The sequence below is a fragment of the Malaclemys terrapin genome, chromosome 3 (assembly GCF_027887155.1).
Source record: "Malaclemys terrapin pileata isolate rMalTer1 chromosome 3, rMalTer1.hap1, whole genome shotgun sequence".
In the NCBI taxonomy this organism is placed as follows: domain Eukaryota; kingdom Metazoa; phylum Chordata; order Testudines; family Emydidae; genus Malaclemys; species Malaclemys terrapin.
The window spans coordinates 156323500-156339868 of record NC_071507.1 but is presented as its reverse complement, the minus strand read 5'-3'; the positions used below and the strand labels follow the sequence as shown (position 1 = coordinate 156339868).

General features: G+C 42.6%; 1 non-coding gene across 1 annotated transcript; it reads left to right on the top strand.

Moving 5' to 3' along the window:
• Positions 1 to 14178: 14178 nt before the first annotated feature.
• Positions 14179 to 14374, top strand: LOC128835166 (U2 spliceosomal RNA). Its single transcript, XR_008444595.1, has one exon. It is a non-coding gene; the product is annotated as a U2 spliceosomal RNA (small nuclear RNA).
• The last annotated feature ends 1995 nt before the right edge of the window (positions 14375 to 16369 follow it).

The following is a 16369-nucleotide window of genomic DNA, read 5'->3' as shown; positions in this document are numbered from 1 at the left end:
TTAACTCACTGCTGCATGGTTTTACACGGCGCGCGAAACGGCTGCTCGGGGTCTCCCCCTCCCTCCCAGGTTTGAGAACCTGGGAGGGAGGGCGAGTAGCGGCACGCAAATCAGCTGTTTCGCGCGCCGTGGCAGCAGCAGCGGAGGTGAGCTAGGGCGGCTGGGGCACATTTTTAGGGACGGCATTCTGGCGCCGGCCATGCTGCCCCTAAAAATGTGCCGCCCCAAGCACCAGCTTGTTTTGCTGGTGCCTAGAGCCAGCCCTTTGGGGAATGTGAGACAAGAGGAACCCATCAAACTTTCTAGGAAAGTATAAGGTCAAGTCAGATGTGTGTATCTTATGCCTCTTGTTTTAACCCCTTCCCTCTCTGACTGCATTGTTCCTATGGATAAATAATAACACATTATTATCAAGAGGGTGTTCTGTGTCACTGCATTTTCATACTGATCATGTTCTCCCAAAGGGAAGTCTATTGCAAGGTCCAAACCCCAGCTGGACCTGCTGAGGAGACAGAATTGGTGAACACGGGTGCTCTGACTTAGGACCCCAGTCTAAGAGTGGGGTGAACTATGGGATCCCAGCCTCAGAGTAATATTGGTACATTGCCTGTTACTTTAAAAGCATTCCCATGGAGAGACAGAGCAGGATTAAAGGTACAGCTAACCCTGAACCATAACAGAAGGTCATATGTGGACATATAACTATATCCCACACACAGATTCAGCTAACTATGGGGGAATATACGGTAAAGCATAACCTGAGGTGGGGAGATACACTTCATAGCTTTTGTATGCAGAGTGCACTGCTTCCACCAGGGGCTACCTACATTCCCCACCCCACATACAAAGTTCCCTATGTGCGACTTTCCCATGCCCCTCTATTTCAAGTCCCTCACCTGTGTTACCATGCCAAAAACTGGGTCTCCCATGGTCCTCTCCACTACTTGCCAGGGGCACTGTGTATTCCCCATGTCCCTGCGATGGGACTGAAAACAGAAGGATTAAGGAGAATTTATAGGCCCAGTTGGTCCTGACCTGCTATTCCTGTAGCAAATGTTAGCCATGAAGGAGAAGTTAAAAGAAACAGACCTACCCCAGTTTAAGGTTGATAAGGGAGCAGAGCTCTGCTTCTCTTGATGGGAGAGAAACCTGGTTGAAGCCCAGAGAATGAGCTACGTAGCCAACTGGATAAGCCCCTGCTAGAAGGGATGACTAGTCCTTGGGCGATCATCAGAATCATAGAATGTTTGGATCCAAGACATGACTAGAAGGATGGGGTCCCATTGAAGGTTCTTGGCTGACCCTGTTTTGAGCTTTTTGTTTTTGATTCCATCCCAGAATGGAAAGGACTGAAGTGTGCATTGGCCAGAGGATGAAAGCACCATTATATCAGACCTCTCAGAGACAGAGATGGAGCCCCACTGCTGGATGAGTTGTGCCCTGATGGGCCATGAAAGAGTACCTCAAAAGCAACCCAGTCACTATTTTGATGGAAAATGTGAGCAAAGATATAGCCCTAAGAAAGGGGCTTCCTTTAAATTTTTGAATGCGTAGTAGCCAGAGAGACATCCAGGGTGGGTTCCCTGGGATCCAGGGTTCCGCTCTGGGTGACAGAAAATCTTAGTTCAGGGAGACTGACATCCTCAAGAGGCACACCAGTATCCTCCCTTGCCAGGGTTCTGGAGGCTCAGGAAGTCATGGAGGTCATGGACTGCTCACACCAAGGAACTGGGGTTGCTTGGGTGGGATTCAGCTTGAGACTCCTCAAACCATCTAACCCCTGGGGTCCAGATCAAGAGATTCCATGCCAAAGGGTCTACCAAGGTCCCGGTGTTGGTCTTGAAATTAACCACCAGGCTCAGGAACTTTGTTTGTTTCCTTTCTGTGTGGCCATCTGGAGTGCAGGGACCATGATCGGCCATTCATGGAATGTAGTTATGGGCTAGTCTGGATTGTATAGGTCCAAGCATGACGGCCAGGGCCAGCTAAACTGACCATCTCTGTTAACATCAGTGTGATGGAAATAATAGACCTAATGGACTCGGGGTGTGACCAGACTCTCATGAGGGAGCCATTAGTACAACTCCAGGGCCTCCATGGGGCACCATCTACCAGCTGTCTATGAATGGGGACATAAAGCCACACAGATTCAACCAACCATAGAAGGGGCATACACGGTCCCTAACAGCAGGCCTATCTGTATCTCTCACCTACCCAGTCATTGTCAGCTGAGACTGGAAATATTTTGGAGACCTCTTAAAGAAGTTTTTGAAACCTCCAGAGAATAAGGGGGTCCCACCACTAGCTTCCCCATGATTGATGGCTCATGGCTAAGTAGACCTTGCTAGTGCAGTGGAGGTAGCCAGGCCAGATGAAGGGAGTTCCAGACAACCAGAGACTTCTTTAGTACACCAGTCCCACCCAGAGACATGGGTTGCCCCCTTATCTGAATCTGATATCCTGATGAGGTTCTCTAACTTTGTTGAAGAGCAAAAGAGAGATGAGACTTTAAGCCAGACCTATATCCTGGTGGCCATTGTTAATGGGGATATGGTGTATCCCCAGCAAGCTGAGACTTCCCCATTTTGATATCCAGGGTGAGCATGTAGTGAAACAGAGGGGCCTCCTTTCGAGCCTGATGGATAGGAACCCAGAAGGTCAAAGCCCCAGACTGTATTTTTTGCTGTCTCCTTCAGCATGGAGGCTGTACCCAAAGATTACTCATTGCTCTACTCTGCCCAGAGGGTTAGGGCTATAGAGTGTAGATTGTTTCCTGCCTCACCCAGGAGGTCAGCCATAGACCTAATCTAATAATGGACCCTGGAGCAGGGTGGACACCCGCTCCTGCCCTGAGGGGATGGAAAAGCTCTGCAGAGGGCTGGGCAAGGTAAAACCCTGGCTGATTGGGGGAAGTGGCTGCAGCTGGTCCACACCCTAATCAGAGCCCAGATGGCCTATATAAAGAGGCTGAGAGCCAGGAGCTCAAAAGTCTCTCTCTGCCTTCAGAGAGAGAGAAGGGCCTGGCTGTAGGGAGCCAGACACAGGGTACCTGGAGTGGAGCAGGGCTGGGGAAAGGCTGAGGAGCTGGAGAGCTCCAACTTGGAAAGCTGCAGGCTGTGGCCTAGTATTAGGCCAAGGGGTACTGGGGGTTGCAGAGGGCAGCTCAGGGCTAGGCCAAGGTAGCAGGTCCAAACCCCCCTTGCCAGTGATGAGTGGCCTATACTGCAGTCTGCCCCAGGGAGCGGGGGCTACTTGCTGACTGGCAGTGGCCTAGTGCTGAGACAAGGTGGGGATAGGGGTGGGAGTTCCCCAGGGAGGGGAGACCCAGATCTGTGGGGTACTGCCAGGGGGCAGCATCCCGGTAATAGGGCACCGGGTCCTGGGAGGGACATGGGGCCAGAAAAGGACAGGCGGATCACTGGCCTGCAGAGGGTGCTCGAGAGGCTGGTGAGCTAATTCCCTGGATGACCAGCAGGAGGTGCCGCAGGGGTGAGTCCAGACTTCTTACAGACCCCCTTACTGTGTGAGATAGTGAGAGAGAGTGGCCTCCCTCCAAGCCTGACTGGGAGGGACGACCACAGAACCACTACAGAGCGATTGTACCAACTGGAGAAGGAGGTGCAAACCCAATTCCTGGTTTCCTGACTCTACTGCAGGAAAATCTTGCACTTGGTCCTTGGTGTACCATTTGCTGGGTATATGGGCAGGAGAAAAAACCTAGCTTGGATCCTGGCCTAGTTTTTCTGGTCCGGGGTGTGAAGAAGGTCCTGATCTTTTGTGCCTCATGCACCAAATTCCATCTAGATACTTGCTAGTGATTATGCATTATGCCATAAAATATCCTGAGGCCATACTGTTATGCTTCTTGAATGCAAGCATCATCACAGCAGAACTAATGTAGGTATTTGCCCAGGTGGGGGTGCTTCAGGAAATTCTGATGGAACAGGGGACCAGCTTTGTCATAGGTACTAAAGAAGTAATGCAGACTACTGGCGATCAATTTTCTTGGTACTTCCATCTACCATCTCTAAATGGATCAAACACTAAAAAAATCATATTAAAAAAGTTTGTATCCACAGATCCTTATCACTAGGACCGGTTGTTCCTTTGCCTCCAGTTTTTGGTATGGGAGGTCCACAGTCATTCACAGACATCTCCTCATTTGAACAGTTGTGTGGGAGACAATCTCAGGAGATTCTGGACTTGGTATGGAAAATGTTAGAGGCGCAGGGTCCCTGAGCTGAAAAAGTTGTCCTCAAATGTCCTCCTCCTTTGCAAGAGGCCCAAAGCCTAAGACATCTTTGGAAGAGAGAATCTCCTGATTGCCCAGAGTGCTTAAGAGGCTGCCTACAACAAAGAGACCCTCCTCTGAGTGTTCAAACCAGGAGGGTCAGGTGATCCTGTTTCTCCCTAGTTTGGAATCAAAAACTTTTGGCCTAATGGAAGGGCTCTTATGAAATTATCCACCAGGTAGGATTAGATAGCCTGAAAAAAGAAAAACAAAATAAATTTATCAATCTCTTACATCTGTGAAAACCTGGGAGGACCTATTGATAGTTCCCTATCCTCCAGAATCAGAGTTAGGGCCACAGATACACACCATCCTGTGGGCCAGGATGTTGGCTATTGGGGACAATCTCACACCATAACAGAAAGTTCAGGCCCAGCAGCAGGTAGCCTCCGCCTCTACTGTATTTTCTGTGCAGTCTGGGCAAACCTATTTCATCTCCCACCACATCCAAAAAGAGCCTGGACAGCATGTCTGGGAGATCTTGGCACCCCTTCCACAAAAGAGAAGAGAGTTTGTGAAAGAGGAACTCCAATCTGTGATGATCCTTGGGGTGACAGAAGAGTCCCATAGTGACTCCAGGAGTCCAGTCATGTTGGTCCTTGAGCTGGATGGGACCCCCCTAGTTAGCACTGACTTTAGAAAAGTCAAATCCATCACAAAGTTTGATGCTGGATACTGGCAAATCTCACTCACTCAGGAATCCTAAGTAAAAACAGCTTTTGTCAGTCCTTAGACCTCTATCAGTTCCAGACCACACCATTTAGTCTCCATGGGTCTCCACAATGTTCAAACAGCTAATGGACCAGGTCCTCCAGCCCAACAGCAATTGTATGGTTTTCCAGTTCTGCACCATTATTCCCCTGGAAGAGTGTCTCATGTCCCCCTCCAGCACATGCGAGGGGCTCTGTGTCCACTGCCATTTCTCTCCTTCCTATTTTTATCACCTCAGGTTCCCTCCCCTCACCCCAAGTCCCAGCTTTCCCTTCTCCATCTTCCTCCTCCCTCCCTCTACCAGGGCTCTGCTTTCCACTCTCAATATCTGGGTCCCTGCTTCCATGCCAATCCACCAAAGTTCCCTTCTCTGGGTCCTTGATTTCTCCAGTGCTACTGCTACATCCCTCCAGTCCCTGATGCTTCTTCAGCCACCACAGCTCCATCCTACAGTCCCTGCTGCTCTCCTACCCCCTTATCTCTACCCACAGGGTACCTACGAACACACTTCCTTACAAACCTTCCTCATAAGGCTCTTTTTCTGTTTGAATCCAAGGTATGAATAATCTTCCAAGGCAGCCAGTTAAGCTGCTGCCTTTGTTATGTGTAGGCATCAGCGGGGGTGGTAGAGATATTCTTTTGCCTGCAGCCCCGGACACTCTGAGGACCCTGATTTTTCTCTAAATCAGGATTTGCTGGCATTCCAGCTTCCTCCAAAATCAATATGGAATTAGGATGTGGCATTCAATAGTTATTGCATTACAGACAAACAGAAAATGCTGTTGAGTTAACTTTAAGGTCGCATTTGGCATGACCAATCACATTTTAGTCTTGAAATTAACAATGCCTAGTAATCTTTTCTAGTAAGAGTTTACATTGTTGCTTAAATAGAAGGCTACAGCATTAATGACTAGAGATTTTGCATATTAAAAAACATCATTTGTCTAGTTGTTTTTATTTATTTATATATATTTTTTAATTTTACCTAGCTGCCTTTTTATTTATGAAAATAGGGGCCTTTCATCAACAGTTTTGAGACCATTGGAACCACCTTTTGGTCCCTTTCTTTTGGTAATCTCATTCCTTTGGTAAAATAAGTCCATTGGTCTCCTAAAAGTAGGGCTTGTCTATACTTGGACATTTACTGAAATAGCTATTGTATAATTATTCCAGAATATTTACTTGTGTAGTCCAGCCCCAGTTTGCACTACTCTTCAAAAAGGCATGAGTCCCAGTGCCCTCATCTCTCTAATTATCAGTGCAGCAACAAAAAGGAACCATATTTGGGTTTGACATGAAAGTACGACAAAATAGTACCTGTTGTCAGAACTGAGGCTGCTGTTGCTGCTGTTGTTTTGGCTTTGCATTCTACTTCTAACTGTGATCATGAAAGAAGAGAGAGGATGGTATAGAGCCTAATTCAAAGCCTATTGAAGACTTTCTTTTGGCTTCAGTAGCCATTAAGGAACACATGATGCTCTGAGTACTGCAGCTAACTCTTATAAATAGTGGCTTGGAATAGCCCGAGTAGCAGCAAGAAAGTAGTTTGACACAGATGATGAGGGATAGAGTATCAGGTAGCATGCTATCACCGTAATAACCTAGAGATGGTGATTCACACTATCTAGTGGCATGGAACATAGTGGGGGTAATAATCTCAGGATGCTGAAACCAATTCTCTCAATGCACTAAATTATTCTTGCTGAACAATAAATTCCCAATCCTGGGCAGTGTTTAGCAGTGCTATTAAAAACAGTATGATTTTTGAGGATGAAGTGCAATAATGTTTTCCTTATATATTCAAAAGAATTCCTGCTTTGCCCTGAACCTGTTGTGGTGGTGCTGTAAGTCAGATAGTTGCAGTCCTGGCCCCAAAATATATGTTATGACCAACTATAGCAGTGGAGCTTTCTGTCAAAAAAAGCAGCACTCTACCCTTGACTAGAGCAGAAGTGCACACACAGGCTACATCTACATACCAATTGAAGGTGTGATTTGGAGCTCATATAGACATACCTAGATCTTGGCAAAATCTTTTTCAAAAGGTTTCATTTTGGGAAAAAAATAAATGTTTCTTTTCAACTTTTCATTTTGAAACGATATTTTGATTTCCAATTTGGCCGTTAAAATAAAACACACACAAAAAGGTGAAAAACACCTGAATCAAAATGAAAAAATGTTGCCTTCCACAATAAATTGTTTTGAATCAACCAGAATATTTAGTTTGCCTCTAAATGAATTGAAAAAAACAAATATTTTTCACAAACTCAAAACATTTCAGTTGAATCAAAACAACTGCAGGGTTGTTGGGGTTTTTTTTTTAAACTTTTTAATTTTAAAAGTTTGCAATTTGAATGGAACTGGACTTTTTCTGCAGTTTTTGGTTAAGTCCCCAAACCAAAAAAATCATTTTTTCACTGAGCTCTAAAAATACACACTATCTTCAATCTAGTTATCTTGCTAAAAGTAGCAGTGAAGACATGGTGACACAGGTTTCAGTGTGGGCTAGCGATTGAAGTGTAAGGAATGAGGGACTGCAGCTGTATCTGGGATGAGATACACAGCTGAAATCCCTAATTGACCAGATTGGCTGAGCAACATTTCCAGGACTGCTCTTAAGCGCAGCAGTAGTACTTTGCCAGTGGTTGCTCAATGCACATGCCAGCAGCTATGATCTCTCCTGTGTTTGCATTGCTCCTAGTCTTGTCCAACCAGGATTCTGTCTTGTTCCTAACCTTCCTCCTGCCCTGCCCAGATGCTTTATCTTAAACACACTTCATTAGATAAAGCAATAAAACAAGTTTATTAACTATAAAAAGATAGACCATAACATAAGATAAGAATGCCCATACTGGGTCTAATGAATACTTCAATACCTCTGCTGAATATGTCAATTCATTGCTCAATGGAACCCCCTCTTCTCAGATTTTCTGGAAGGTGCTTATGGTTGGGGGTTGATCTAGTGATGGGGACAAATCCAGCTATCACATGACTGGATTCCTTTTCATTATCTTAAGTGCCTTTGCTACATTTCACACCTGTTTGGAATCCCCAGTAACAGGTTTTCTTGAAACTTGTTTAAGGTGTGGGGAGGGATTTCTGCAGGGGAGCAGGAAATACCCATTAGATCACTGTTTTGACTGTTCATTGTCCCCCCACCCACGTGTCTACCACAATTCACAACTGTTAAAGATCCCTTTTTACTGATATGTTGGAGTGTGTTTAAGGTGTGTCATTGGGGCAGGGGGATGAGGCAGGGGAGCAGCAGTTACTGTGTGATTGCTTGTATGTTCCATGTGATTTTGTTTGCTTTTATGTATTATAATTATTCCACCATGTGCAGCAAAGACATTTACAAATAGAGAAATCTGCCCTTTGTTTACTATTTTGAGGACCTGAGTTATGTGGGAAATTAATAAATGTATTCAAGTACAGAAAACATATCCAGAACTTTCTCCATCCTTTTTGTGTACCCCAAGACTTCCGATACTTCTGAACTTTGAGAGAGATTTAGAAACACATTCATAATCATCTCTGCAAAATTTTCTATGCCATTCAATGATATAAAGTACAACATTTAGGTCTCATTACAGTACCAATGAACACCTTTAGTGTTTAGAGAGTGGGCTTTTGTAATGCACATACTGAGGATGGCCAGAATACATGATGCATGACAACAGCATAAGTGTTTCTTTCCATAACAATTTCCCCAGTTTTCCACCCTTCACAGACAAAGCAGTACAGCAGTGTTCTGAAAGTACAACACTGAAGTAGGCCTATAGAAACCATTAAGTAATGCTGTCATGGGCTTTACTCCACATATTTGAAATGTGTAGTGTATAATACCTTTTAAAATACAGCTGTGTATCATAATATATGGTTTGATCTGTCCCTATGCTTCAGTGCACAGAAGAGAAATTAATCCTTAAAGGTAGAAGTCAACATGGAGCTTTGCACTTGTCCACCTCTCACATTTACAATGACACAAATCAATGATTGTAAAGTTACCTATGAAGTAGTTGCAGAAATCTGCTTTGCAGAAATCATGTCACTTTTCAATGTGCACAAGGGACTTTCAATGATTGTGTGTTCAACTCAGGTTAGGTGATTGTACTGTTCTCTTCCATGCACAACAGTACATTGAAAAATGAATGAACACTTTATGGAACATGGCAACATTACAAACCATTACAATTAACAATCCATACAAAGGTGAACGATAAGGTCAGTGAGTGTATTAGTTAATTTCCTCATTAGCCTTACTGAATGATGTCTCTGTTGTGTATTCAGGGAAAGAATTAGGCACCAGGTGAAATGTTATGGTTCTCTTTGAGGCATAATTTCTGAAATTTCCACATTAAGGATATGTTTTCTTGTACCTAAATTCACACCTGTACAGGAAAAAAGAGACAATGAAATAAAATCTAAATGTGAATGACACTGTAAGTTAGGTGATCAAATTGTAAAATTATAAATGGAACAAATACAAGTAATTCAGTGTCTAACTCAATTGTAACTTGCATAGGAGATCACAGTACCACATAAACACACAATTCTGTTCATGTCCAACTGGCAGCAACATATTTCTCACAGCAACATATGAAAAAAAAATAGGGCTGTCAAGCGACTAAAAAAGTTAATCACAATTAATGGTACGATTAATCACACTGTTAATAATAAAATACCATTTATTTAAATATTTTTGGATGTTTTCAACATTTTCAAATATATTGATTTCAATTACAACATGGAATACACAATGTACAGTGATCACTTTATATTTATTTTTATTACTTTTGTTTTTTACAGTGCAAATATTTGTAATTGTATTTTTCAATTCACCTAATACTATAGTTCAATCTCTTTATCATAAAAGTTGAACTTACAAATTTAGAATTATGTACAAAAAATAACTGCATTCAAAAATAAAACAACGTAAAATTCTAGAGCCTATAAGTCCACTCAGTTCTACTTCTTGTTCAGCTAATCGCTCAGACAAAAAAATTTGTTTACATTTGCAGGAGATTATGCTGCCCACTTCTTGTTTACAATGTCACCTGAAAATGGGAACAGGCATGGCACTTTTGTAGCCGGCATTGCAAGATATTTACATGCTAGATGCACTAAAGATTTATATGTCTATTCATGCTTCAACCACCATTGCAGAAGACATGCATCCATGCAGATGATGGTTTCTGCTCGATAACGAACCAAAGCAGTGCAGATCAACACGTGATCATTTTCATCATCTGAATCAGATGCCACCACCAGAAGGTTGATATTCTTTTTTGGTGCTTCGGTTTCTGTAGTTTCAGCATTGGAGTGTTGCTCTTTTAAGACTTCTGAATGTATGCTCTACACCCCGTTCCGATCAGATTTTGGAAGGTACTTCAGATTCTTAAATCCTGGGTCAAGTACTGTAGCTATCTTTCGAGATTTCAGATTGGTATCTTCTTTGCATTTTGTCAAATTTGAAGTGAAAGTGTTCTTAAAAGGAACAACAGAGACTCTTCGAATCATAGGGTTGGAAGGGACCTCAGGAGGTCATTTAGTCCAACTCCCTGCTTAATGAAGGACCTAATCTCCATCTAAATCATCCCAGCCAAGGCATTGTCAAGCCTGACCTTAAAAACTCCTAAGGAAGGAGATTCCACCACCTCCCTAGGTAACCCATTCCAGTGCTTCACCGCCCTCCTAGTGAAAAAGTTTTTCCTAATATCCAACCTAAACATCCCCCACTGCAACTTGAGACCATTACTCCTTGTTCTGTCATCTGGTACCACTGAAAACAGTCTAGATCCATCCTCTTTGGAACCCCCTTTCAGGTAGTTGAAAGCAGCTATCAAATCCCCCCTCATTCTTCTCTTCTGAAGCCTAAATAATTCCAGTTCCCTCAGCCTCTCCTCATAAGTCATGTGCTCCAGCCCCCTAATCATTTTTGTTGTCCTCCGCTGGACTCTTTCCAATTTTTCCACATCCTTCTTGTAGTATGGGACCCAAAACTGGACACAGTACTCCAGATGAGGCCTCACCAATACCAAATAGAGGGGAATGATCACGTCCCTGGATCTGCTGGTAATGCTCCTTCTTATACAGCCCAAAATGGCATTAGCCCTCTTGGCAACGAGGGCACACTGTTGACTCATATCCAGCTTCTCGTGCACTGTAACCCCCAGGTCCTTTTCTGCAGAACTGCTGCCTAGCCACTCGGTCCTTAGCATGTAGCAGGGGATGGGATTCTTCCTTCCTAAGTGCAGGACTCTGCACTTGTCCTTGTTGAACCTCATCAGATTTCTTTTGGCCCAATCCTCTAATTTGTCTAGGTCCCTCTGTATCCTATCCCTACCTTCCAGTGTATCTACCACTCCTCCCAGTTTAGTGTCATCTGCAAACTTGCTGAAGGTGCAATCCACGTTATCCTCCAGATCATTAATAAAGATATTGAGCAAAACCGTCCCCAGGACCTACCCTTGGGGCACTCCACTTGATACTGGCTGCCAACTAGACATGGAGCCATTGATTACTACCCATTGATCCCGACGATCTAACCAGCTTTCTATCCACCTTGTAGTCCATTCATCCAGCCCACACCTCTTTAACTTGCTGGATTATCATCCGAGACTGCTATAACATGAAATATATGGCAGAATGCAAGTAAATAGAGCCAGAAATACAATTCTCCCCCAAGCAGTTCAGTCAAAACTTAAAATAATGCATTATTGTTTTAATGAGCATCATCAATATGGAAGGATGTCCTCTAGAATGGTGACCAAAGCATGAAGGGGCATATGAATGTTTAGCATATCTGGCACTTAAATACCTTGCAATGCCAGCTACAAAAGTGCCATGCAAACATCTGTTCTCACTCTCAGGTGACATTGTAAATAATAAATGGGCAGCATTATATCCTGTAAATGTAAACAAACTTGTTTCTCTTAGCGATTGGCTGAACAAGAAGTAGGACTGAGTGGACTTGTAGGCTCTAAAATTTTACATTATTTTGTTTTTGAATGCAGTTATGTAACAAAAAAAATCTACATTTGTAAGTTGCTCTTTCATGATAAAGAGATTGTGCTATGATACTTGTATGAGGTGAATTGAAAAATACTATTTCTTATCATTTTTACAGTGCCAATATTTGTAATAAAAATAATATAAAGTGAATACTGTATACTTTGTATTCCGTGTTGTAATTGAAATCAACATATTTTAAAAATGTAGAAAAACATTAAAAATACATAATAAATTTCAATTGGTATTCTATTGTTTAACAGTACCATTAAACACAATTAATTTTTTAAATCAAAATTAATTTTTTTGAGTTAATCATGTGAGTTAACTTAATTGACAGCCCTAAAAAAAAAAAAAAAAAAAATCCCACACTGTCACAATTTCCTGTAAAATATGTGAGAAGGCAAGATACTATAACCCAAACAAGAAAATGCTTTTCAAACTACAAAAATATGAACTCTGAAGTGTGCCCCCTGTTTAATCTCTTTGAATAACTCTCATCTTTTTCAACTAGGAGGAATGTTGAGGCAAGATGGCTTGTGGAGCCACGTGGGGGGTTTTCTGATTTGGGTTGCTGGGGCTGGTGACTATATATTTCCTATCACTCCCATAGACCCAGTGTTACCATACTGGCTGGCTGGAGAGATGTTGGGTCCCAGAGCTGCTAGTGTAGTAGCACCCTGGGCTGCAGATAGAGGAGGAGGAGAAGGGGCTGATGAGCTGGTGCTAGGGCCTCAGCAGCAGTCGGACACTGAATTCTACCTGAAATGAAGAGGGCAAAAAGAAAGCATTCTACAAATACATTAGACCAAGAGGAAGACCAAGGACAGAGTAGGCCCGTTACTCAATGAGGGGGATGTAATGAGTTGGATCACAGAAACCCCCTTGGGAGCTGCCACCCGATGTGTCAAGACTACTTCTACCCCTGTCTTCCCTTCCAGCTCAGGACTCCAGCACCCTGCCTTGCTGAGTCAGACACACCCATCTGCTCCAACAAAGATCCAGGGTCTGAATTACTTGCCCCAAAGCTGCAGGTTTACCTGAAAGCAGCTAACAGAAGTGCTCCTGTCTTTAGCACTCAGATGCCCAACTCCCAATGGGGTCTAAACCCAAATAAATCCGTTTACCCTGTATAAAGCTTATACAAGGTAAACTCATAAATTGTTTGCCCTCTATAACACTGATAGGGAGATATGCACAGTTGTTTGTTCCCTCCAGGTATTAATACATACTCTGAGTTAATTAATAAGTAAAAAGTGATTTTATTAAATACAGAAAGTAGGATTTAAGTGGTTCCAAGTAGTAACAGACAGAACAAAGTAAGTCACCAAGCAAAATAAAATAAAATGCGCAAATCTATGTCTAATCAAACTGAATACAGATAATCTCACCCTCAGAGATGCTTCAGTAAGTTTTTTCCTCAGACTGGACCCCTTCCAGGCCTGGACACAATTCTTTCCTCTGGTACAGCTCTTGTTCCAGCTCAGGTGGTAGCTAGGGGATTCTTCATGATGGCTCCTCTCTCTGTTCTGTTCCACCCATTTATATATCTGTTGCATAAGGCGGGAATCCTTTGTACCTCTGGGTTTCGACCCCCCCCCCACTGGAAAAGCACCAGGTTAAAGATGGATTCCAGTTCATGTGACATGATCACATGTCACTGTAAGACCCCAAGTCTTCATTCCTCCCAGCCTGACTCACAGGAAGGCTTGCCTGCAAATAGAGCATCCAGTCAATTGTCCTGGTTGATGGGAGCCATTAAGATTCCAAATCACCATTAATGGCCCACACTATGCATAATTACAATAGGCTCTCAGAGTTATATTTCATGTTTCTAGTTTTAGATACAAGGGTGATACCTTTATACAAATAGGATGACCACACTCAGTAGACAATAAGCTTTGTAATGATACCTTACAAGAGACCTTTTGCATGAAGCATATTCCAGTTACATTATATTCATTCATTATCAATTTTTTATGAAATCATATAGACTGTAACGTCACAGGGGGAAAGACAATAACAGAAAATGTGAAAATGGCAGAAGTGCTAAATGACTTTTTTCTTTCAGTTTTCACCAAACATATTAGTAGTGATTGGATGTCTGACATAGTGAATACCAGTGATAATGAGGTAGGATCAGAGGCTAAAATATGGAAAGACCAATCGCTTCCTGGCTCTTTGAGCTGTGGTCCAAGTGTAGTATCTGTTCTTATCAGTTTAATATCTGATATGTTCTCGATGTGAGAACTTTATATTAAATGGATTTTTAGACAAGTTAGATATTTTCAAGTCACCAGGGCCTGATGAAATGGATCCTCGAATACTCAAGAATCTGAGTGAGGAGTTATCTCAATCATTAGCAATTATCTTCAACAAGTCATGGAAGATTATCACAAGCCAGAGGTCTGGAAAAGGGTAAATATAGTGACAATCTACAAAAAGGAAAATAAAGGACAACCCAGGGAATTACAGGCCAGTTTGGTTAACTTTAGTACCCGGAAAGATGAGGGAGCAAACAATTAAGCAATCAATTTGCAGGCATCTAGAAGATAATAAGATGATAAATAAGAATCAGCATGGATTTATCAAGAACAAATCATGTCAGACCAACCTGATAGCTTTCTTTGAATTGGTAACATGCCTTGTGGATTGGGGCAGAAGCAGTAGATATGGTATCTTGACTTTAGTAAGGCTTCTGATATTGTTCATTTGACTTTCTCATAAATAAACTAGAGAAATACAACCTAGATGGAACTACTATAAGGTGGGTGCATATCTGGTTGGAAAATGATTTCCAGAGAGTAGTTATCAGTGATTCACAGTCAAGCTGGAAGGGCATATCGAGTGGGGTCCCAAAGGGATCAGTTCTGGGTCTGGTTCTGTTCAATAACTTCATTAATTATTTAGATAATGGCATAGAGAGTACACTTATATAGTTCACGGATTATACCAAGTTGGGAGGGGTTGCAAGTGCTTTGTAGGATAGGATTAAAATTCAAAATGATTTGGACAAATTGGAGAAATGGTTTGAAGTAAATTGGATTAAATTCAATAAGGATAAATGCAAAGTATTCCACTTATGAAAGAACAATCAATTGCACACATACAAAATGGGAAATGACTGCCTAGGAAGGAGTACTGAGGAAAGGAATCTGGGGGTCATAGTGGATCACAAGCAAAATATGAGTCATCACAGTAACGCTGCTGCAAAAAACGTGAACATCATTCTGGGATGTATAGCAGTAGTGTTATAAGCAAAACACAAGAAGTAATTCTTTTGCTTTGCTACACTCTGATTAAGCCTCAACTGGAGTATTGTGTCCAATTCTGGGTGTCACATTTCAGGAAAGATGTGAACAAATTGGAGAAAGTCTGGAGAAGAGCAACAAAAAATAATTAAAGGTCTAGAAAATATGACCTGTAAGGGAAGATTGAAAAACATGGTTTTGTTTCTTCTGGAGAAGAGAAGCCTGTGGTGGTACATAACAGTTTTCAAGTACATAAAAGGGTGTTAAAGGAGAAGGGAGACAAATTTTTCTCCTTAACCTGTGAAGATAGGACACAAAGCAATGGGCTTAAATTGTAGCAAGGGTGGTTTAGGTTGGACATTAGGAAAAAAAAGTCCTAATTGTCAGGGTAGCTAAATCTAACACCGACAGACCTCAGTTGCCAGGGGCGGGATTGAAACTGGGACATCTACAGCTTAGTGCATGAGCCTCTACCGCGCAATCTAAAAGCCAACTGTCTGTTTGCTAAGGCTGTAGAGCAGACCCATTTTATCTCTGTCTTTAAGTGGTCTCAGTGCCACTAGATGGGACAGAACACCACACCCAGAAGGTGTGTGGGTTACATAAACACTGGAATAAATTGGCTAGTGAGGTTGTGGAATCTCCATCATTGGAGGTTTTTTAAAAGCAAGTTAGACAAATACCTGTCAGGGATGGTCTAGATAAAATTTAATCCTGCCCTGAGTGCAGGGGACTGGACTAGATGACCTCTCGAGGTCCCTTCCAGTCCTATGATTGTATGATTCTATGCTTAATACTGGGGGCCCTTGAGAGCATATGGTTAAGTTTATCGTAAAATGGACATGTGGCAGAAGCCCTCCTGGATTGTCTCTTGGAGTCATGGGCCTTCCTGTACCTGCATTTCAGCTGCTTCATTTTTTTTCTGCACTGAGTAGGAGTACAGTGAATGCCTGATTAGACTAGCTTGTTTGCAATGTCACTGCACAGGTGCATGTTAAATGGTCAGTTTTCAGAATGGAGAGAGGTAAATAGTGGTGTCCACCAGGGGTCTGTAGTGGGATGAGTCCTATACAATATATTCATAAGTGATCTGGAAGAAAGGGGT